The sequence below is a fragment of the Culex quinquefasciatus genome, chromosome 3 (assembly GCF_015732765.1).
Source record: "Culex quinquefasciatus strain JHB chromosome 3, VPISU_Cqui_1.0_pri_paternal, whole genome shotgun sequence".
Classification (NCBI taxonomy): domain Eukaryota; kingdom Metazoa; phylum Arthropoda; class Insecta; order Diptera; family Culicidae; genus Culex; species Culex quinquefasciatus.
In genome coordinates this window covers 30432087-30456202 of record NC_051863.1, presented here as the reverse complement: position 1 = coordinate 30456202, position 24116 = coordinate 30432087, and the positions used below count along the sequence as shown (strand labels likewise).

Sequence of the window (24116 nt, the reverse complement as noted above, 5' to 3'; positions counted from 1 at the left end):
TGAAGCAATTACTAAACGCACCCACTTGGACCCCGGACAATCCACACGCACACACCAGCAGCAGCAGCAACTTCCCGAGAACCCATCATCTTGTCCGGGTTGTCCTGGTACCGACACCCGAACAAGTGTCCCGCTCCCCGAGGCGTTCCTCCCTCTCTCTCCCTGTCTCTCTCCGTCATGTAGCTGACATGTTTTGTTTCACGCGTACGGATGCGGTCACGCTACATCTGCCCGAGCGTTGTTGTCCGATTGGCCACCCTGGCCATGTCGTCCGGCTGGATTTGCGGTGTCGTCGTTCGGTACAATTTCATCCGGGTTGTCGTTCGCCGCCTGCAAGACAGTGACAAATGGAACGGACGACCGCCACGGGGGAAACCGGGACACGACTTGGGGATTTTGGGGACTGACGAGGTTTTGCTGGCGATTTTTAGGAGGTTCCTCTATTGCGCAGTTTTGAACTTTTGATTGATGTTTTATTTAATTTATGCAGAGCGATTGGAATTGGAACAGTTGTCAGTGTCAACGGGCAAACCCGGCGGGGAGAGATGGAAGTTATTATTGCAAGTACGTACTTCAGTTTGGCAGATAGCCATCAATCATAATAATTGGTTTTTGCATAAAGGTCTAGCAAAAGGCAGAAACAACTGGGTATTTTGCTTTTCCGTGACTGTAACTATTTTTGAATTTTGTATTTTTGTATTTTTGTATTTTTGTATTTTTGTATTTTTGTATTTTTGTATTTTTGTATTTTTGTATTTTTGTATTTTTGTATTTTTGTATTTTTGTATTTTTGTATTTTTGTATTTTTGTATTTTTGTATTTTTGTATTTTTGTATTTTTGTATTTTTGTATTTTTGTATTTTTGTATTTTTGTATTTTGTATTTTTGTATTTTTGTATTTTTGTATTTTTGTATTTTTGTATTTTTGTATTTTTGTATTTTGTATTTTGTATTTTTGTATTTTTGTATTTTGTATTTTTGTATTTTTGTATTTTTGTATTTTTGTATTTTTGTATTTTTGTATTTTTGTATTTTTGTATTTTTGTATTTTTGTATTTTTGTATTTTTGTATTTTTGTATTTTGTATTTTTGTATTTTTGTATTTTTGTATTTTTGTATTTTGTATTTTTGTATTTTTGTATTTTTGTATTTTTGTATTTTTGTATTTTTGTATTTTGTATTTTTGTATTTTTGTATTTTTGTATTTTTGTATTTTTGTATTTTGTATTTTTGTATTTTTGTATTTTTGTATTTTGTATTTTTGTATTTTGTATTTTTGTATTTTTGTATTTTTGTATTTTGTATTTTTGTATTTTTGTATTTTGTATTTTTGTATTTTTGTATTTTTGTATTTTTGTATTTTGTATTTTGTATTTTTGTATTTTGTATTTTTGTATTTTTGTATTTTTGTATTTTTGTATTTTTGTATTTTGTATTTTTGTATTTTTGTATTTTTGTATTTTTGTATTTTTGTATTTTTGTATTTTTGTATTTTGTATTTTTGTATTTTGTATTTTTGTATTTTGTATTTTGTATTTTGTATTTTTGTATTTTTGTATTTTGTATTTTTGTATTTTTGTATTTTTGTATTTTTGTATTTTTGTATTTTTGTATTTTGTATTTTTGTATTTTGTATTTTTGTATTTTTGTATTTTGTATTTTTGTATTTTGTATTTTTGTATTTTTGTATTTTGTATTTTTGTATTTTGTATTTTTGTATTTTTGTATTTTGTATTTTTGTATTTTTGTATTTTTGTATTTTTGTATTTTTGTATTTTTGTATTTTTGTATTTTTGTATTTTTGTATTTTTGTATTTTTGTATTTTTGTATTTTTGTATTTTTGTATTTTTGTATTTTTGTATTTTTGTATTTTTGTATTTTTGTATTTTTGTATTTTTTTTTGTATTTTTGTATTTTTGTATTTTTGTATTTTTGTATTTTTGTATTTTTGTATTTTTGTATTTTGTATTTTGTATTTTTGTATTTTTGTATTTTGTATTTTTGTATTTTGTATTTTTGTATTTTTGTATTTTTGTATTTTTGTATTTTTGTATTTTTGTATTTTTGTATTTTTGTATTTTTGTATTTTGTATTTTTGTATTTTTGTATTTTTGTATTTTGTATTTTTGTATTTTTGTATTTTTGTATTTTTGTATTTTTGTATTTTTGTATTTTTGTATTTTTGTATTTTTGTATTTTTGTATTTTTGTATTTTTGTATTTTTGTATTTTTGTATTTTTGTATTTTTGTATTTTTGTATTTTTGTATTTTTGTATTTTTGTATTTTTGTATTGAAAGACTTTCTTCGATATCCATGTATGAACAACTCACACGTGGCCACTTTGGAGGCATTCTGCGACTTTGTCGCCTTCGTTCCGTTTCCTTCGAGGACAATGTGAAAAACGTGTTTTTGCTGCCGATTTTCATTTACTGTAATAAACTTGGCTGCCGCTGCTGGGAAGAATTTAATATTTAAACGCACCGCGTGACAGCCAGCACCACCACCGATGGAGCACGCGGTTAGCTGCTTGTCAGTCAGATTATCTCGCCGATTCCGTGGGACGGTTACTTTCTAATGCTGCCACCTCAGCAGTCTGCCAGCTGGCCCGATGGGCGGAGCATACCACGCGACGAAGCTGAAAGCCACACAAATTTCAAAGTTTGACAAGTGAAGTTGAGGCCACCGCAAGAGGGTGCCACCCGGGGGAGGGAGGTCTTCCGGAACTAAGGGGACAAGGATCGGTCATGGTTTTTGTTGTCGTTGGCGTTGTTGTGAAGGAAAATGTTTGTCATTCTCCCAGGATGCAGACTTGGAATGGGGAAATTCTACCGGAAAGATGCAACGACAACGACTAACTAGTCGGGGAAGCTTGAAATGGCAAAAATAACGAAAATATTAGGACGAAAAAGAGACAACATTGTGACAATTTCCCTTCAGTGTATTCACATCCCTGGATCGCGAACAGAACTTTTAAAAAGTTTGAGCCACATTTTTTTACTTAGCACACTCGCTGCTGGTCTCTTAACCATCCCTTGTCAACTCGGAATATGTAAATCCGGCTTATACTTTTGATGCTCGAGGCGTTTTGAGAGCACGTGCTGCTGCTTTATGAAGTGCGTCATGTTTTAAGGAAGGTTATTGTGCTTGTTAGTTTTTGTTGCAATGGATATTAATTCGACTTGGTTATTTTTAGTGTTGTTCGATTAAAGAGTTAAATTTTTTATCAAGCGAACAGTTCTCTAGAATTTCACGATTTTACAATTTTCCATATTTTTTTTCTGAACGGTTTGTTGTCCTGGGCAAAGTTGTAGGATTTGATAAGGATTATTCAGAAAAAAATAGTTACACTCTTAAAATACTTGCCCATTTTTATAACCTATTTTCACAAAAACCTGGAAGTTTTTACCCCTTTCAGTTTATTTTTATTATTTTTATATGATTAAGTAGACAAAAAGGGCCAACTTTCGAGCGATACAACCAAAACTGGGCAGCGCTAGTGCGAGAGAATAATGACCTCGATTCGAGAGAATAGTGGTATCATTTACGGACACAGAGAACACAGCTCGAGATGGGCGAGAGAATTATTTTCTCTTGGTTCATTTTCAAAAATGTTCATCCTTCAAAACAAAAAATCAAAACTGCCAACTACGGGAATCGAATCAGAGACCCATTGACTTAACTGCCTCGACCACCACAGCTTGGTTAACAATGAGTGGTCAAATGTTGATGAATGACACTTGTTGGAGGTTTATTGTTTCAATTAACGAATCAACTCATTTGTTGCGGTGGTGTGAATTGGTAGCGAGTTCCCTCGATTTTGGCGCTGAGCCCTCAATAAATATTGAAGGAACGATTCTCTCGACTCGGAATTTTGGGTGTAGGGTACGGCGCACGTTTTGTTATGATTTCTTGAAAAAAAAAAAAGTATTTTCTGGAAAGTATCAGAATAATTCATTTTTTCAGCTGTAAAATTGAATTCTAAATTGAAAAGTTCTCTTGAAAATTTACACTACGCACCTTTTTGAAGTTGTTGCCATTTTTATTCAACAAAATTATCATTTTGTTTTGCATTGATTAGATCTTCAATGTTAAAAAGTGGAAATTGCGTAACATTTTTTTAACTCCTTTCAAAAATATTTTCAGATTGTTAAAGTCACAACTTTTATTTCAAAAGAGCTGAAATTTTATTATTTTGATTTGCATTTGAGCAATTTTCCACTAAACCTGGAAATGAATTTCACTTATATTTTTTGATTTGGCTCAAACTTTGTGGGGGTCAACACATTTTTTGAGGCATTCAGAAGTATTAACAAAAGTTATGCTGACGAGTTATGATTTTTTTTTACTTAAGGCCGTTGCAAATATTTTTCAAAGTTTATATCTCCCCTCTCTTCTTCAAAGTCGGCCTGAATAATAAGGCAAAAAAAAAATTTTTTTCGAAAAACTAAATTTTAATGAAAATTTATGTTTAATCAACAGAAAACCAGTTAAAATGTATTTTCCTTCGTCTATATTCATATTTTGCATGTTTGAACCCTATAATTTTTTTTTTAATTTTCATGAAATCGAACTGTACAGTTTCCGAAAAGTTATTTTTTCGCGAAAAAAAATTCCGTCAATGCCTTGATATTTTGAAAACTAATGGTTGGAAAGCAACTGGACGCGTGTAAAATGCATTTCATAACATTTTTTTATCCAAATGTAAAAACTTGGGCTTGTAATTTAAATTTTTAATATTTTTTTATTTGTTTGTCCCCCTCCCCACGATTTTGATCAAAGCCGAGGGACATGAACTTAAAAAAATATTCGCAACGGCCTAAATGCACTTAAAATGTGTGAAATGTGCATAAATGTATCCCGATGATTGTCACTTCCTGAAAATATTTTTTCGAAAAGTTCAAAAAATTTCCTGCAATTTCGTCTAACAAACATTGAAGATTCGACCACTGGTGGCTGAGATACAGCGGATAGATGAAAAAGAAACAGGAAAATTGTTTTTTAAAGTCTCACCTAAACAACCCTTCATTTTCTAATGTCGATCTTTCAGCAAATAATGGTTCTGTTTTCAATGTTAAAATATAAAACATTTGTGTAATTTTCCGATCTTTTCGAAAAAAATATTTTGATTTTTATAATCAAGACTAACATTTTAAAAGGGCGTTTTATCGAATATCCCTATTGAAATGTTAGTCTTGATTAAAAAAATCAAAAAATTGTTCCGAAACATTGTGGTCGAAATCGGCCGATTTCGTATAGAATTACTCTCTACGAAATCGGCCAATTTCGACCATTTTTATTTTTTGTATTTTTTATTTGACTCAAACTTTGTGGGGGCCTTCCCTATGATCAAATAAGCTATTTTGCGTCATTGGTTCACCCATACAAGTCTCCATACAATTTTGGCTGCTGTCCATACAAAAATGGTATGTAAATATTCAAACAGCTGTAACTTTTGAGTGAATTTTCTGATCAATTTAGTGTCTTCGGCAAAGTTGTAGGTATTGTTGAGGACTTTTGAGAAAAAAATAGGTACACGGAAAAAAAAAAATTGCAGATTTTTTTTACTAAAACTCAATTTCCCAAAATATGTATTTTTTGATTTTCGAGATTTTTTGATATGCTTTAGGGGACAAAAATCCGCAACTTTTGAGCCATAGAGAAACATGGTCAAAAAATCTGCCGCCAAGTTATGAATTTTTGAAGAAATTGTGATTTTTGGAAAAAAACGAAGTTTTATGCAAAAACAAGTTTGACATTACATTCTGCGTGTATCCTCCAGAGCAAGCAGCAGTTAAGTGCTCAGAGCTCTAAAAGTTTTTTCGAATTTTCCGCCGTAATCGACTTTGATTACCCGCGAGTTTGCTCCACCAGCATGCCGAAGGCCGGCCGTGGCCGTGGCAGTTCGAGTGCGGCCTCGAAAAACCCGCGAAGTTCGTCTACCGGCCGAGTGCAAAAAGGTAAACAAAACAACGCCGCCGCGTCGTCCGCCATCGCGCAGAGGAGCGTGTGTGCTGATGGATTCAATCCGGAGTTATTACACGCTAATTACCGTGTCCAGGATCGCAGCCCTATAAGAAGCAGACTCCGCTCAGGTACTTCCGGCAATCTGTCGACCGGTGGCGCATCAACATCCGCCAACATTCCCACCAGTAACAAGTTCGCGAGACTGAGTGACGAGGAAACCAACAACAACAACACCGACGGTAGCAGCACTACCGACGATGACGACGACGATGGACGTGCACGCAAAAAAGGTAGTACGACAAAAAAAGATAATTCTCCGAAGGAACGGCGACCACCTCCAATTTTTGTTTTGGATACGTTGGCGAACGATGTTGACGAGTTGCTGGAAGGCCTCCAATATAGTCTGAAAATTGGAAAATCGAAAGTACAAGTGATTACTTTCAACAAAAAGAATTTCGACCTGGTGGTGAAAGAACTGAAGTGTAGCAACTTCAAGTTCTACACATTCGATCCAGTTGAGAAGACCGCGGTTAAGGTAGTCCTGCAGGGCTACCAAGACCGCCCAATCGCCGACCTGAAGGGACACCTCTCGGGTGCCGGAATAACGCCACGGGAGATAAAAGTGCTCTCGCGCAAGACAACAGTCACAGGTACGCACACTTTGTACCTGTTGTACTTCGACCGCGGCACCGTCAAAATCCAAGACCTGCGACGGACTAAGGCGTTGGACGGTTTTGGGTAAACTGGCGGTTTTACTCCAAAAACCCAATGGACGTAGCGCAATGCCACCGTTGCCAGAAGTTCGGCCACGGCTCGCGGAACTGCAACCTCCCGCCCCGCTGCGTGAAGTGTGGTGAAACACACCTCTCAGAGAAGTGTGCACTGCCGTGCAAGGCGGACTTGGGGGACAAGGCAGAGCACACCAAGGCGCGGATTAAGTGCGCCAACTGTGACGGCAACCATACCGGTAATTACCGCGGATGCGTCGCGCGCAAGGCGTACCTCGAGGAGCAGGAAAAGAGGAAGAAGAAAGCAGCAACATCCCACCCTTCTCAGCGCAATACGAGCGCAACCGTTCCTGCAGCTGGACAGCGTACGGTTCCCGTAAACAACTCAGCGTTCCCTCCTGGATGGGGGCGATCGTTCGCCAGCGTGGTCGCTGCCGGTAGCGGTGATGCGGCCCAGCAAGAAGTAACCGGGGAAGATCTATTCACCTTGCCAGAGTTTTTTGCTCTAGCGGGTGAGATGATGACGCGGTTCCGGACCTGCCGTAACATGGCGGAGCAATTTCTGGCCCTCGGGGAGCTAATGATTAAGCACATCTACAATAGATAAAAAAAAACTGTGATCTAGTTTAAGCTTTTTCTATTTCTATCCCCTTTCCTTTGCAATTTCAGTAAGTTTTTTCTAAATTTTTTCTTACTTTTGGTAATCTCTTAGTCATAAGTAGGGTTAGTGAAATTTCACGATTTCGCGGACAGCGTGAAATCCGCGAAATTTGGCTTTTTCCGCGAAATCCCGTGAAATTTTATGTTTGTGTGAAAATGTAACGATTTTTCATAAAATAACTTATCAAACTTAAAAAGGAATAAAAAAAATGTTATAAACTGCTGTAGAATTAAGCGAGTGAATATCCTGGTTTTATTACTAATATAGGGTTAATGATTTTTGACGGTTTCGTAGACGGCGTGCAATTCGTGAAATTTATGAATTTTCTCGAATCATTGAATGCAAATATGGGCAAAAAAATAAAAAAATATAAATATTGAAAAAACAAGCCATAGTTTCAACATTTGCATGGAAAAAGTGTTTTAAAATGCCTTTTACACTAGTTCAGTAGTTTTAAAATCATTAGTTTTCAAAAAATTTAAGATTTGACGAAAAGAAAAATTTTAGCAAAAAAAAAAACATTTTGCGATAACAAACATCGAAAATTTTCAAAAATTCGAAAGATTTTTAAATCAACCCAAACATTCTTAAAATAATCCTACACATTCTAAAAATGGAATGAAAAACGCAGGGGAATGAATTTTAAATTTATTTCAACTAATCCATTGAAATTTTTAAGTTTTTCTGAAAAACTATTTTTTTGTCCCCTGATTTTTCGGGTCAACTTCGTAGGGAGGGGGAGGGGGGGGGGAGACAAAAACTTTTAATAAAATTTGTACCAGCCTAACAACTTAATAAATATTTCATCCCAAAAAAAAAAAATTATTAGTTTTCAATTAAAAAGCTTGATTATATATGTGTGTCAAGTTGATATGAACCATTTGAAGAAATGTTGAAATTTTTGAGTTTTTTAGAAACTAACAAAATTTAGTAACATTTTCATTCGGTGTATTAAAAATTTTAGTGCTATTTTATTTGAAAGGTATAGTTTTGAAAAAAATTAAAAGAATCAAGCTTTGCTTTATTCAAAATAAAATTAAGATTATTTTTTTATCTTTGGAATCATATTTTAAAAATATAACAAATTTTTTTGGGCCTGTTAAATTTTAACGATGTTTGTTTATTTGGGTGGATGATTCCCTTGAAAGTTAAAAAATACTCCTTTTTTTGTTTTCTCTTCTCATTTAGAATAAAAATTTCGGTTTTGTTAAAAATTATATTATTTTTGCAAAATGTTTATAAATTTAGTTTTTGACAAATGAGCTAAAACCCTTAAAAAATATATTTAATGGGCTAAATGATGCAGAAAAATCAATTTATTTTACTCATTTTGACTGGACAAATCTAGCTTAGATATGAAATTCAACAAAATGTAAAATGATATAACAGAAGCAAATTAGCGAAAACATTTGAGCTTTGTTAGTCGAATATTAAAAGAGCAGTTCAGTAAATGAGAACACGCGTGCCCTAATTTTGTTTCAAAATATATATAGAGCCCATCCAATAACCAGGAGGATTTTTTTTTTTGAAGATTGGAAGAATTTTTTTGTCGCATTCAAATTTAGTAAAGATTTTTTTACATAATAATACATAATGAAGCATAAAAAGTAGTTTCTGTTATTTAAACATAGGATTTTCAGAGTTATTTTAACATTTTTCAAGTTCCGCGAAATTTGCGTGAAATTTGGTGTTTTGAAATTGAGGTCCCCGTGAAATTTGCAATTTCCGAGCGTGAAAAATCACTAAGCCTAGTCATAAGCAATAATCGTTCCAAAATGTATTGAGATTTAACACACAGTTGAAAGGAACTCCAAAACTCTGTTATGTACTGCGAATGAACTAATTGTAACATGATTATTCACTAATAAAACCGAATTGAATTGAAAGTTTGACATTACTTTTTAATGCAAAATTGAATTTGCAATCAAAAAGTACTTTACAGATTTTTTGATAAAGGGCTCCGTTTTCAAGATATAGCCACCGAAAGTTTGATTTTAGCGAAATATTTGCAGTTTTTCAATTTTTACAAATAGTGACCAAGAGTGACCATTTCTAAAAATATTTTTTTTGAAGAGTTCAGAAAATTTGCTATAAAATTGTCTACACTGAAAGAAAGGCGCATAGTAATGTCATATGTTTTGCACATGAATCCACCCCATACAACTTAGCATGTGATTGTCATGTGTGAATCACTTGGAAAAAAATCTTCGCTTGACAGGTTAAATTCAAGTGCAAAACACGTGAACTTAACGTGACGACTCACTTGAATTTGCAATGATATTCTAGTGAATATAATATGAAATTCCATTGATTTTCGAGTGATTTTATATCGGGTTCAATAAAAAAATATATTTAAGAATTTTTATTTAAAATTTTATTTTGTTTTTTGCCAAATTTTTACATTGTTTATTTTTCACTTTCACCACACGCATCATTTTATTTTTTACACACTGCCAAGTATTTTTAGCGACGTTCATCTTCCCAAAAATAATCACACCTCCCGGCCGAATCCGTTGGGAACAGACAGTTACGGATTGTCAGAGAACATCACGGGTAGGAACTTCAGCATCGACGAAAACTGACCAGCTCCCAGAATGCTTTTTTCAGAGCTTGATCTTGATTATCTGAAAAGTGTTGGAAAAATTTGTTTAAATAATTCCATCATTATACTAAATAGTTTGTAGTACCTACCGTTATTGTACAATAAGTTTTTTTTTCACAAATGTTTTATAAATTTTCAATATTATTACAATAAACTTATTTTAAAAGGAAGAGTTCAAACAGCGAGCTTCTGAAATTCGCCATCTTATTTTGTTGACTCATCGTCATTTTTCGACACGCAGCTTTCATAATCAAAACATGTGATTCTAACGTGACTTTCACTTCAGAATCGAAGGACAAGTCGATTGGGGCAAATCAAAGTGAAATTAATTTGACCTTCACGTGAACTGCATGCGAAAAAGAGTGAAGGAATTTTGGTCGACGATCAGCTGATTCTAAATAATTTCCACATTCATTTGATGTGCAAAGCAAGTGAGGGTCAAAGGAAAAGCATGTGAATCTATTGTGTTGGTTTTTGGAGTGGCTCACGTGAAAAAGCATTTAATTTTACTATGTTGGTTTTTTTCAGTGTAAGAGACATTGAAGATTGGACGTCGGGTTGCTGAGATAGAGCCGCTTTAAGAAAAAGAAACACGAAAATTGTAGTTTTCTAAATCTCACTAAAACAACCCACCTTTTTCTAATGACGATATCTCAGCATTTAATGGTATGATTTTCAATGTTAATATATGAAACATTCGTGAAATTTTCCGATCTTTTCGAAAAAAATATTTTGAATTTTTTAAATCAAGACTTGCATGCCAAATCAAAAAATACAAATAAAATCCATTTCCGGTTTTGGTAGAGAATTGCTCATTTTTTTTATTAAATCGTATCAACGCCTTCGACTTCTGCGAACATGGAAAAAATCACTATAGAGCAATTCCAGCTCAAATCAGGATTTTTTCTGGTACTCTTGTACCCAACCCTCCACGATTTCAATGCAACTTTGTAAACATGTTATCCTCGGCCTATATAAATGCTCTCAAAGGCAAACTTATGTGAAATTGGACCAGCTTTCCGGAAAAAAATACGAGACTGAAAAACCAAGTCTGTTATATAGAAATTGCAAAAAACCACAAAAAACCTTTTTTTTCTGCATTTTTATTTTTAAAACCGCTGTAACTTCTCAAGGATTGGACATGGGACAATGGTCAATATTAAGACTTTTATAAAAAATGCCTGGTGAATCAATTCCCTCCATGGGTTAAAAAAAATTGACGTTTAGATCACTTAAAAAAAACAGTTTCAATATATGATTTTTGTATTTTATAAGGAGAGTTATACTGTCCTGCATTTTTTCTCAGTCTTTTTGTAACGTCTTAGACTATTTCCTCAAAAATTTTGAACGAAAAAAATCGTGACACCATCTTAAAATTTAACTTTCAAACTTATACATCAAAAAAACTCATAGAATTGTCGTGTATTTTTGTTTCAGTGTATTTTTTTTTTCAGAAAACCCGTCCAATTTCCTACAAGTTTGTCTTTAACCACTTTTTGCTACGATACAACGGTTTCGATATACAGTAAATTTTAAATTGCAAAATACAAAAATATTTAAATAATTTACGCCCTTCTCAAATGTAATTTTCGAGTGCAACTGGCTCCATATACACAAAATTGACTTGTATAGACCTAGGATAACATGTCTAAAAAGTTGCATTGAAATCGGAGAGGGTCGGGTACAAGAGTACCAATAAAATTCCTGATTGGAGCTGAAATTGCTCTATATATAATTTTGCTGAAGATACAAGAAGTTTTCAGATTCAGAGTTTTAGATCTCTCTGCAAATTTTGAGCTAAGTCGATAATTATTATCATGATGAGGTTCTAATGAGAGAATAGGGAATTTTTTTTCCTTTAACCACCTGAGTGGTTGGTACCTTCTTCACATCTTACCTAAAACATCACATAAAATATCTACAGTTAGATCTAGGCATTGGCATACGAGAGGATAATTTCCGAAATTATCGAGATACTTTACCCATGAGTTTATTTTCTAAAAAAATCACCCTTAAAAAATGTGTCGATACCAACATCTGAACATTTTATAAGCCACTTTATGAGATGAACTGTTTCAAGGAACAAATCAACACGATTTGTTGTTGTTGAAAACGCAAGAGGTTCATGTTTCTCTCGCCAAATAGTGCTTGTGTGTAGAAATAATGTTGATCTGAATTGTTATTTTTTCAAAAATCTCATCAATACACCCAAAGGAAAAATATATCTCAAAATCTGCAACATTGGATTTGCTGCAGAAAATGTCATATTTTATAACATTTTTTGCAGCAAGCCCGTAGATCATTTTTGCCCGCGTGTAAAAATTTCAGCGATCTGCAGTTCTCACCAACACATATAAAGCTGGCCCGTCCCCGAGCAACACTCCAAAGAGAAGCATATGTTGGTGCTCTTTCACTCACTTTTCATCAAGCGTCCATGGCGCGGTGGTAGCGTGTCGGATCAATAACCAAGAAGTTGGTGGTTCAATCCTCGTTCTGCTAAGTGTATTTTTTGTGAAATACAACCAAAAAGCCGTCGGTAATGTCGATAATTGTCGGTTACGGGCAAAAATGTCATACTCCTATATCGCAAAAAATGCATGAGGACAGATTTCATGCAGATTCTGATATACTTTCATGCCGCCATGCATCACAATCATGCGACTGTCAGTTGGGTGATAACTTAACTTAAGGGGTTGCATACATGTGAATCGGCAAAAATGTCAGAGGTTGGTTTGAGCACACACTTAAACTTTTTTCGAAATCTGTTTTCAGGGCATTAAAATATACATTTTCATCTATTAACAAAACAAATTTGAAGACATTTGGTTGTATCATTGCCGAAATATAGCCAGGGAAGGTATTTGCCGATGGGCCTCCAAAAAGCTTTTTCAATTTATTTCCTTCCAGTTGAGAAATTTACTATAATCATGTATGGAGCACTTGTAGATATTTTACTAATGAACAACTTTGTAGAACATTGTTTTGTTCTAAACTGAATGCTGTTGACATTAGAGCGTAAACAAAAATCCCCTCACCGTCGCGAGTGAGGGACGCCGATGGTGGCATTTTTAGACATTGTTTACGCTCTAGTGTCAACAGCATTCACTTTGGAACAAAACAATGTTCTACAAAATTGTTCGTTTGTACAAAATCTACAATTGCTTCATATATCATTGTAGTGAATTCTGTAACTGGAAGGTAATAAATCAAACGAGGGCTTCACGATGGGTGTTTGCCGTTTGCCATCCCTAGATATAGCTATTTGAAGTTAGCAGTTTCAAAAAACGGGTGCCACGATATCTCAACTGTCTAACTTTCTGATCGTTTTTCTCTGAACACCAAGTTGATTTACGGGTGCCACGATATCTCGAGATGAGATGGACCAAATCGGCTCAAAATTTTGGTGAAGACTCGTTAAACCGGTCCCGTGTGCATGACGAAGGCCGATATTCAAAATGTTTATTAAGGAAAAAAAAAGATAAAAATATTTTTCTGTTTTTCATATCAAAAATCGCTAGTTTTTGATTTTTTGAAAATTCAAAATTTCAAAATCGGGCTTCTTCATGCACACGGGACCGGTTTAACGAGTCTTCACCAAAATTTTGAGCCGATTTGGTCCATCTCATCTCGAGATATCGTGGCACCCGTAAATCAACTTGGTGTTCAGAGAAAAACGATCAGAAAGTTAGACAGTTGGCTTTGCGCATGGCAAAATTCTGAACTAAAATCGTCTCTAACTCAGTTAAATCATGGAATATCTTTATGAAACTTTCAGGAGTGATTGAAAATCATCTTTTAAGTGGATTTAATAAATTTTCTATAATATGAAATTTTGTGATTTTCTACATGTATGTAACCCCTTAAGTGTCAATAATGAAGTCATAATTTAAGACATTTTACCAGATCCTCGGATTCTTTACATGTTTCGGAAGTCTCTGGATTACCTATCCTGAGTTAGAGTTTTCATACAATTAAGATAAAAAATACATAAAACCACTTAACTGGCCATAACTAGAGACAGGGCTGCCAGATATTCAAAATGTTAGACTCGTTTGGAAGGTTTCTCGATTACCTATCTCATGATGCGTTGGATGATGGTTCCGAAGAGAGTTTTCAAATAGATAAGTGAGATCCGACTTTAAAAAAGCATCTAAAAATCTGTTCAGTGGTCATAAATTGAGACATAACTTGGATACCCTATTGTTGAATGTTTTACTTCAAAGTTTTAAAACTATCTTAACGTAGTGCTCCCAGCTATCAAAAGATTCCGATTCTCCACGCACTCGCCTTCAAGCCTTGCCCGGCTTATAAATAGCACTTCTCGCGAAGCCACGAAACATTCCGCGAATTGTTTACCAAACATTCCCTCCCACAAGCACAAGGTTACCTCACCACGTGGGCCACCAGCGTTATCAACCCAAACGGAAGCTGATCCACCACCCCCCAAGTTCATTCCGAACGACCAGTTGCTGCCTTGTTTACTGTTCGAAAGTTCATTCGTCCTGAATCGCTCTCTCTCTCCCTCTTCTCTGAGAGTGAACACCAAGAAAGCTTTCCTTTCGGAGAGACATTTTCCGGAAAATCCCGACTGGAAGGATTTCCCGAAGCGCGCCACTTGTTATCAGCTTCGGCTCGCCGCCAATCTGTCTAGCACGGATTCGGTGTCACGGCGGCAGGTTCGGTCCACCGTTCTCGTCAGTTGGCCAGAATCCGCGACGCTGTCAGGACCGGGTCTAGTTTCCCCCCGGGTAGTGCTGTCAAAGTGTGTGTCCTCCGCAGGACGTCGCCGCCGCGCCTTTTTCGAGTGGATTTTGATTTTATTTTTGACGGAGGGGGGATTGTACGGAAGAATCCGGAAGAATCCGTTATCGGGTGTGTGTGATCAGCTTCCGGAAAAAAACTTTTGGCAAGTGTTGGGAATTCCTGCCAGGGGGTTGTGTTCTACCAAGTTCTGGCCAAGGACCGGAATGGACCTGTCCCGTTGGTCAGCGTTCGGAGCGGATGCTGCGGGATTGAAGGATCCGGATTGAAGAGGGAAGGCTCGGTAGATTCAGGGAGTTCTGGTGAAAGTTTTCCCTGTGTGTGAGTGCGTGTGTGTCCGTGTGTGTGCACACCAACTTGTTGGGCTGGAAGCCGCCGCACTTTAATAATTTATTATGTAACGAAAAGTGCTTGTGTGGCGCTTGCGGCAACAGGAGCGAAACTTTTGCTCCCCGTTGATGCTGAAGGAGTCCCTCCGCTTTTCGGTGAAGCTCGAACTTTGTAACTGGATTCCTGCGGGGGGTCGGCGGTAGTTGGACGGAATCCAATTAGCTTGGCGCGATGAAAAGGACAATCCACCTTCCACGTAGAGTGACGAGGGTGATGTGATTTTTGTGCGAAGAAATTTTGAAATCAATAAACAAGTGCCCGCGTAGGTTGCGAATAAATTTTCCGGGGAAAATCCCTTCCAAGGTGGGCGCAAGAGTACGTGCTTCAGCTGTTATTTATGTGCGGGGGGGAACGAGAGTCTCCACGACAAAGCCGAAGAAAACAACAACATCAACGAATAAAAAGAGGATCACGGTGTTGGCAAAGTTTGAGGGGGGAAAAAATAAAAAAGTAAGATAAATTGTTATTGAAAACCAGCGCAGCTGGAAAGTGTAAGTGAGTGTTCTTTGAAAACAAGTTCCAGAAAAAAAATTACAAAACAAAACCGCGACACCCGTACCCAATAAAAGGCAGTTTGTTAAGGTGAAATAACACAAAATCCCAAAAAAAAGAAAGAAAAGAAAAAACATCAAACAAAAGGAAAAATCTGAGCGTCAGCCTCCACGCAGTTTTTCTTTTCTTGTTCCGGGAAGGAAAACTTTCGCTGGGCTGCTTTTCATTGCCAGCAAAGTTGCGAAAAAAAAAAACACGTGGCAGAGCGATTCCAGTCAGCAGCACCCATCACACACGTGGGCTAAGGTAAATATCGACAAGCGCTTTTTTCATGAAGTCGGTAAAAGTTTGGGTGCCGGCCCTCAAGTGTTTGGGATTGTGGTTGTTTTTTGTTTGATTTATGATGGCTTTGGATTGGTCGACCTAAACGTTGTGATGAATTTTGGGCAGGTTCTTGTTTATGGTGACGATAATGGTGATGAACTTACGAGACGCTGAGGATATTTGTACTTTTGGGATTGCAGTTGTGAACCCCTGTAGCTTTAAACCACCTCAGTGATTGATGCTTTCTACACATAACCAACACATGCAAAGTAAGCTTTGACAATCAAAGCTGAGTAAAAGTATTTTTTGCAATTCCGTCGTGAAACTACTCACTTTTCCTGTCATTCTCGAATGACGAAATAGCCTACTTTTCTGTACCAAAAATAACAGAATCGAATAGCAACACTTTTCAAAATAAATGCTGAAAAGTTCTACTTTTCAGCACTCAAATGGGTGCTGAAAAGTTGAACTTTTCAGCACTTGTTTCGAAAAGTAACACTTTTCAACATTTTTTTGATTTAAACGATTTATCGAAAAATACATGAAAATTTGAATTAAAATTTCACTCAGTGTGTGTTTTTTGGAATTGCAAAAAAATGTTGTTTGGAACTCGTTGCAAAACTTGATTTTTTCAGCACTCTTTGTATTTATCCAACTCGGTGAACCTGTATAGGTTATCTATAATCAACCATATCAACCCTTTTTCATATCCACCAACATTGTATTAACAACTTAATTAAACTAATAAATTTTCAAAAACAAGCTATGGAACCTGAAAAAAACTGAAATTTAACCGAATGGAACTAATCCAGACAAAATCAAGTGAATATTTTTGATCTGCATTCCCACGCGCTGCTATTTGTTGATAATTTGATGAAAAAAAAAACAAATTTCTAGCCTAAATTTCGATACAAAAATTATTGCAAATTATTTATAAAAATTACAGTTATGCTATCTATGAATTATATATTTTCCAAAACTTCAAGTCTTAACAAAGTCTTTTTGCCGATTTGTGGCCTTAACGCTCAGTTTCAATTTTAAATGCATTAGGGTGAAAATGTAGCATTGATAGAAATCCTCTAAGCTTATCCAGTAACTTTATGTTGTCGAAATTGTAAACAGTGGACTGTTTTCAAAATCGTCAACATTTGTACGAATTTTGAACAACAATTGATTTTGAAAACATTTACAGCGAAATCGAAAAAAATGATGACGATTTTTAGAAACATTTCAATGTTAGCAAATTCGACAACATAGAGATACCAAATTAGCCTACAGGATTTCAATCCGTGTAGTTATGCCAATAATAGCGAAATGACACAAATATCACTGATTTAAAATGTGCGCTGAAATTTGTTTTTTCTTCTTCTAATAACTAACACTCAAAAAATTTGTTTAAACGATTTCAAGCCCCTAAAATTTGTCAAAAACCATTCCTCATGCAAACTATTTTTAGATAATTTCATACACGGAGAAAAAAGTGTTCCGAAAATCGTGAACAAGCGTTCATGAAAATATGAACCACGAACAAAGTGTTCAAATGCCATGGTACGTTTTTGAAAATCGTACCATGGAATTTGAACACTTTGTTCGTGGTTCTCATTTTCATGAACGCTTGTTCACGTTTTTGGGAACTCTTTTTTCTCCGTGTACCAGTAGGATTTTTTTTTGTGATTGCAAGAAAGCTAGAAACTTGTAAGTGATTTTCAACTTTTTCAAGAGTTTACTTGTTAAATTTGAGGTTCTAAAAAGTAACAAAGTATGCAACTTAACAATTTACACTTAAACTCCAAAGCCTGGAAGTTTAGGTGTTAAAAAATAAAGTTCTGATTGGATGGTTGATATAAGAGAGCCTGTGTGGAGAGGCGAAACGTTTATCTCTGGATTCGAATCGAGCTTTTTAAACAGAGTTTCAATCAAGCAACAAGACCCTGCAAATAAAAGGTAGGAATTTGATTGAAATATTATTATTGAAATACGAGATTTTGAACATTACAAATTCTGGTTTTCAAGGTTGTGGCTTGACTGAGGCACAATAAAACAGGAAATACTCAAAAAATAATGTCACGTAGATTGAAAATGTGGTGTGACATTGTAAAACTGGACTTCTGGAAGGCACACCAAAATAATCGCTACAGTTTTGCTTGTTTGATTTATTTACTCTTAAGATTTTCACTAAAAATTAAAATTGGATTTTATTTTTATATTTTTGATTTGGTTCAAACTTTGAGGGGTCCTTCCCTATGACCAGAGAAGTAATTTTGTGTCATTGGTTCACCCAAACAAATCTCCAAACAATTTTAGCAGCAGTCCAAACAAAATTTTTATGTAAATAATTGAAAATCTGTTTCTTTTACATGTATTTTCTGATCGATTTGATGTCTTTGGCAAAGTTGTAAGTGTTGATGATGACTACTAAAAAAGGAACACGGAAAAAATATGGTGATTTTAAAATTAAGTTTTTCCACCAATAATTATTTTTCAATAATTCCTTTTTTAATCTTTACAGTTTTTTTTCTATAGTTTACCTTTTTTCAAGATATAGCTACTTTAAGTTGAGTACTGAAAAGTTGAACTTTTCAGCACTTGTTTCGAAAAGTAACACTTTTCCACATTTTCTGATTTAAACGATTTATTGACATAATACATGAAAATTTGACTTAAAATTTCACTCAGTGGGTGTTTTTCGGAAATGCAAAAAATGTTGTATGGAACTCGTTACAAAACTTGATTTTTTCAGCACTTTTCGTATTTATCCAACTCGGTGAACCTCGTTGGATAAATGTACGACTCGTGCTGAAAAAATCCTCTTTTTGCAACTTGTTGCATAAACTACTATTTAAGTTTATTTATCTACTTTTTCATATGACTCGGAAACTATATTTGGTTCATGTCTTTGATATTTGATGTCTTTATAAAAATAAATGAGAATAAAAAACATTTTTTTCAATTCGGTCGTAAAACTACTTACTTTTCCTGTCATTCTAGAACGACGAAAAAGCCTACTACCTACAGAATCGAATAGTAACCCTTTTCAGAACAAATGCTGAAAAGTTCTTCTTTTCAGCACTTAAATTGATCCTGAAAAGTTGAACTTTTCAGCACTTGTTAGGAAAAGTTATACTTTTCATTTTTTTTTATTTAAACGATTCTTTGACTCAATGCATGGACATTAGGGTGCCCAGAAAAAATGACCCCCTGCTCCACAAGAGGAAAACGGGTTTTCGGGCAATTTAAGCACCTGTGTAAATTTTGAGCGAAATTGGATGAGATTAACCCATTGATACTCAAGCCTAAAGTTGGCGAAAAAAATGTTTTTTATGCAAAAATGACTTTTTTAAATCACTAATCACTTTTTAAGGATCGAGTTTTACAGCTTTTGTATGTTCTACAAAGCTGTAGAGCATTTAATTTTCAATAAGAATCTCACTTTGGGGAATATTTGGGTGGAAGTAGCGCATCGTGCAGACCAAACCCTAAGGTTTCCATACATTTTTTAGATTTTTTTTCATACAAACTTCACCTTCGAGTATCAATGGGTAAATGATGACCGATTTTGCTCATATTTGGCCCAGAGTCCTAAAATAGGTCAAGGAACAATATTTAGCTTGTGGTGCTAGGTTTTGAAAAAAGTCCCATATTTTGGGCACCCTAATGGACATTTGTCCTATAATTCTGTCCAAAGGGTCTTTTCGGAATATGGAACTCGATGCAAAACTTGATTTTGTCATCACTCATCGTATTTATTCAACCCGGTGAACTTCGTTGGATAAATGGAAGATTCGTGCTGAAAAAATCTTCTTTTTACAACTTGTTGTATGAACTACTATTTCCACTCAATTTTAAATTTAAAGAAATTACCTAGACATATTAAAAATATTAAAATTAATTTTGAATTGAAAAACTTTACCAAAAATCAAATAAACAATATTTTAAGAGCTAGGCAATTCGCATTATTGTACACAAAAATTTCAACAATTTTCTTCAATAATTCAAATTAATGCTGATATATGCCAAATACAAATGTGACTGCTTTACTATTCTTGTCGATATAAGTACCGTAATCTGGGTGAATCGGGACTTCAGTCTGAATAGGGACAGCAGTTTTTAGAGCACTTAAAGCTATTAAATTTGGACATGGATGTACACATTTTGCTGGTCTGAGTCTGTTCTATCCGAAACCAACCAGAAAAATCAAAATATTGTGCTCCAACATGGTTAAAACTGCTGTCCCAATTCGCCCCATGTGTCCCGATCAGCGATGGAATAATCATCCTAAAAAGAAAATCTTTGGATGTTCATCAAGAGAAACAATCCGAAGGGAGCATGGCTCTCCTAACTCGCGCAGGAAAAATCGGTAGAAAGAATCTAAAAAAACCATCATCGTCATTTTTCGGCGAAACATCTTTTTCACTATTACACTTGCAAGTGTAACGTCACCTGTCACTTTTTGTAGATGGGCAATGTGTGTAAACAAAGTGAAATAAATATTTTTGAGTGGTACTGACAAGGAAATTAACAAAAAAATCATCAGCGATTTTCTTTAGCGCGATTGGCAATTCGGGTATTCCTCTTTCTTTCGCGGGTGAAGAAAGTTCGCAAGCGAAATTGTTTTTTTTTTGCGATTATTCCATCCCTGGTCCCGATTGACCCCAGTTTACGGTATTCAAAAAAGTAGGTATTCAACTGTTCTGCTATTTTCGCATAGAATTTGGTGTACCAGACATTTTTTATTCAATTCGGGAAAACCAGGACAAAATATGACAAATCACGGTATTCGGGTATTCCCGGTTATCGAAAAAACCCGAAAAAAAATCATAAAAAATGATTTCTTCGAAGAAAAAAAAAATAAACAGGAAAATTTGAAATCAAGACTAACATCGCAAAAGGGCCAAACATTCAATCTTACGTGCAATTTGTTGAAAATTTAGTTTTTGCTAGCCATTTTCTTGCGTGACGGGACAACGAAAGGAGCAGAAAAAACTCTTCTCCCATTCAATCGAGTGTAGCTAGAGGGTGACGATTCTGTAGATTTTCAAGAGTTGAATTTTACAATTGGCCTGGTATGTCCGGGACCCGCGAGTTTTTTTTAACTATAATGAAAAGTCATAAATGTGTGTTTTTTTAAAATGAATTCTCAATTTGAATGAAAACTCATTCAATGAAACGTTAACTAGCAGCCTCACTATTTTTTGAAAATTGTCTACCTTTTAATTTTTTCTGAATCTGCAAATACAAGATCGACAAGATGATTACGAATCTTCGTACTGAGTGATTTTTTAAAAAGTGCACAAACTTGTTGATAAATTTTTGTGATGTAAAAAAATAGCTAATAAATAATTTCCTAGTATAGGGATTTTTACAATATGATAATTAACGACTCAAAACAACAATTTAATTTTTTTTCCTGCTTAAGGTCAACTGTAAATGTTCATTGAAGAAATAATTATCAGGAAAATCAGAATGTCCGGCGGACCTTGACTTTACAAAGATTGTCAGAGTTTTTTTTTAATTTAAAAAAAAACTAGATCGAGAGAGTATATGTTAATTAAACTTATCTTGAAACAATAACTGGTAAGTATGCTTAAGTTAAAATTTTCACTTTCTGAATAAGAAGATTAACGATGCATTGGTTTATTCAAACTTGAACATCGAATATTGAACATTCAATGACAAAAACAATTTCGAATTTTTCAAATATTTTTCTGATTAGTTTATAGAATTTTGTTTCGATATTTATAAATTTAAAATTTCCCGCGTGTCTCGACCAAATTTCCCGGTAATCGAGAGCTCCAAAAATGGTCACCCTCTAAGTGTAGCCTTATTTGGTAAATGTTTTTGGCGTTTGAGGTTGGAAAACGCATTTAAACACTGACATGACACTCAGCCACAATTGAAAATATTACTACAATTGGAATTTGATAAAATCACAATCTCTCAAAACCGATGGAGAATAAATACATAATTTTAAGTTTCTGTAAAAAGTTAAAATTGAAATTCATTGAATATTTGCTTATAAACTCCCCAACCTTATAACATAGTGTTTTTATTGAATTGCTTTTCGAATTTCAAGCAATTTTAAATATGGAGCCATCTTAGCTTTGCGTGTTCGTGGCATTCTCAACACTTGTTAGAAAACGAATGCCAAGGGTTAAAAGCAATTGATTGTGCTCATTAATAACTGCCCACTCTCAAGTGCACGCAATCATTTCACTGGGCAGAATTTCTCCTTCCAATTTGAAATAAATTTATGCTCTTCACAGTGGTTGCACACCCTCCCCCTGTCGTCCAATGGGGTGGGGGCAGCAGTAACGACATGTTAATTATATAGTAAGCATTTCAACCGCGGTCGCGGCAAACCCACAAACACTCTCGCGTTAAACCGATCAGCGAAACCACTGCGTCGGAACAGATTGTGGAGAAAAATTGAATTGATTTCTAATCTCCTCGAATCGCCTTAAGTAGTATTAATCCTGTTTGCACAGTTAAAAATTTGAATTTGAGGATGAGGTTGTGTAGAAATTTAACCCTTATCTGAAGATTATTAGAAGTTACTAAATTGTTCAACCACGTGTGCAAACGCTGCATATCTTTGGAGGGCGAGTGAGGTTCAGATGAGGTTTTTATGCTAAACAGTCTGGAACTGTTCCAACCACCATGCTTGATCCCTTCCGGATGTATCGTGGAGCAAGATAATCTGTGGCCATTTAATTCGACCCATTCATCGAACTGTGAACTTGGGGGGCAAATGTGTGTTGTTTATGGTTCACGAGCCGATAATGAACCAAAATGGGGTTGTGCTTTTTTTCGGGGAGGAATGTTACCGTTCTTAGGAGTAATTGATCATGAGTTTATCAGTCATTTTTTTAGTCAAATCTTTTAATGTGTTTGTTTTTGAAGTCAACTTAATTTTCAGTTTAATTCTGTCTTTTTTCTATAATTTTATACAGTATAATTTCACAGTAGTCCCCTCGGTCAGCGAAAAGTGGGGAGGCCTGGCCTGGTGCTGCAGCAGCGAAGCGAAAACAACAACATAACCTCACATTTGCATAATCGTTATGTTCGATCTGAATTTCGGGGCACGAATTAGTGCGGGTTCTGGGTTCCACACCGCCGGTCATGTGGCTTAGCCCCAGGTGCATGGCCCCGCGGCCATCACCGGTCACCGCCGAACGGAACGTGACCTCCTTCGGGTGGTTTTGGTGGGGTTTTTTTTTCAAGGGTTTTCGGGCAGGGTCACGGAACGTGGCGAAATATGGTCGGTTCGTTTAATGATGCGTATAATTTAGCGCACCGAGTTCATTACCACACGTGGAATACGGTGGAGTTCGATTGAATGAGGTTAGGATGTTTTTGGAGGAAGCGAAAACGGCTGTTTCGAAAAGATGTCTTGTGACACGTCAATTTAGGTCCGCTGAGCAATATGGAGTTGAGAACGTCATGCTGTTTATCTATCAACGCCTCATCTCCAAAACTCGAAAACTCTAGTTTATGAGGAATTCCTGCAAAAATCTCCAAACAGAAAATGGCCACTAAAACTCAGTGGAAATTGTTTAAGAAAAACCATTAAGATTTCCTTTCTTTTCTTTGTAAAAAAAAAAACAATTCTCAGGGGAAATATTCTGCAAATACCACTCGAGATCGGTACCTTTATTGACTTCCAAACCATCTGATATTTTATTGCTCCCCCAACTCTGCTGCTAACCCGTTAACGACACGCCAGAAATCTACGTGCGTTTATAACCACTACCGAAAACTTACCGCAAGCATCTAATAAATATAGCAAACCAAGAAAAGGAAGCCAGCAAAAAAAGAATGAAAAACAATATACTCCCCTGCGTTCATGAATCACTTTAATCACCATCAAGCACCAAAAAGCCCCCTTCAGGTGGATGTAGGGTAAGCGTGCCTGTTTTTGGCTAGCTTTATAATTTTTAAAAAAAATTTCTGTAAAATATTTTGAAGCTGTTTTCTCAATGTCCTGCAAGATCAAACCTTAAAATACCAAAAACATCCCACCTCTCTCCAAAAAACCCTTTCCCACCCCTTAGCAAAATTTGCTCAATGCCACGAAGGTAGCACCACCGTAGCCGAACCAAGAAACCGCATAAATTCCGCACCCACATAAATCGACCCGAACAAAAAGCGGGGTGAAATCGAAATTTTCACCATGCTCCGAAATTCCGCACCGG

The 24116-nt window shown here is 35.4% G+C and overlaps 1 protein-coding gene across 2 annotated transcripts in view; it reads left to right on the top strand.

Annotated features, from left to right (window-relative positions):
- Positions 1-14640: 14640 nt before the first annotated feature.
- LOC6048694 (dopamine D2-like receptor) overlaps positions 14641-24116 on the top strand; it is a 533595-nt gene continuing 524119 nt past the window's right edge. Inside the window, exon 1 of one of the 2 annotated variants that reach the window (XM_038262391.1) lies at positions 14641-15906. The gene's annotated coding sequence lies outside the window, so the exon portion shown is untranslated. The remainder of the gene's footprint in view (positions 15907-24116) is intronic. The other variant, XM_038262392.1, reaches the window with a different exon arrangement.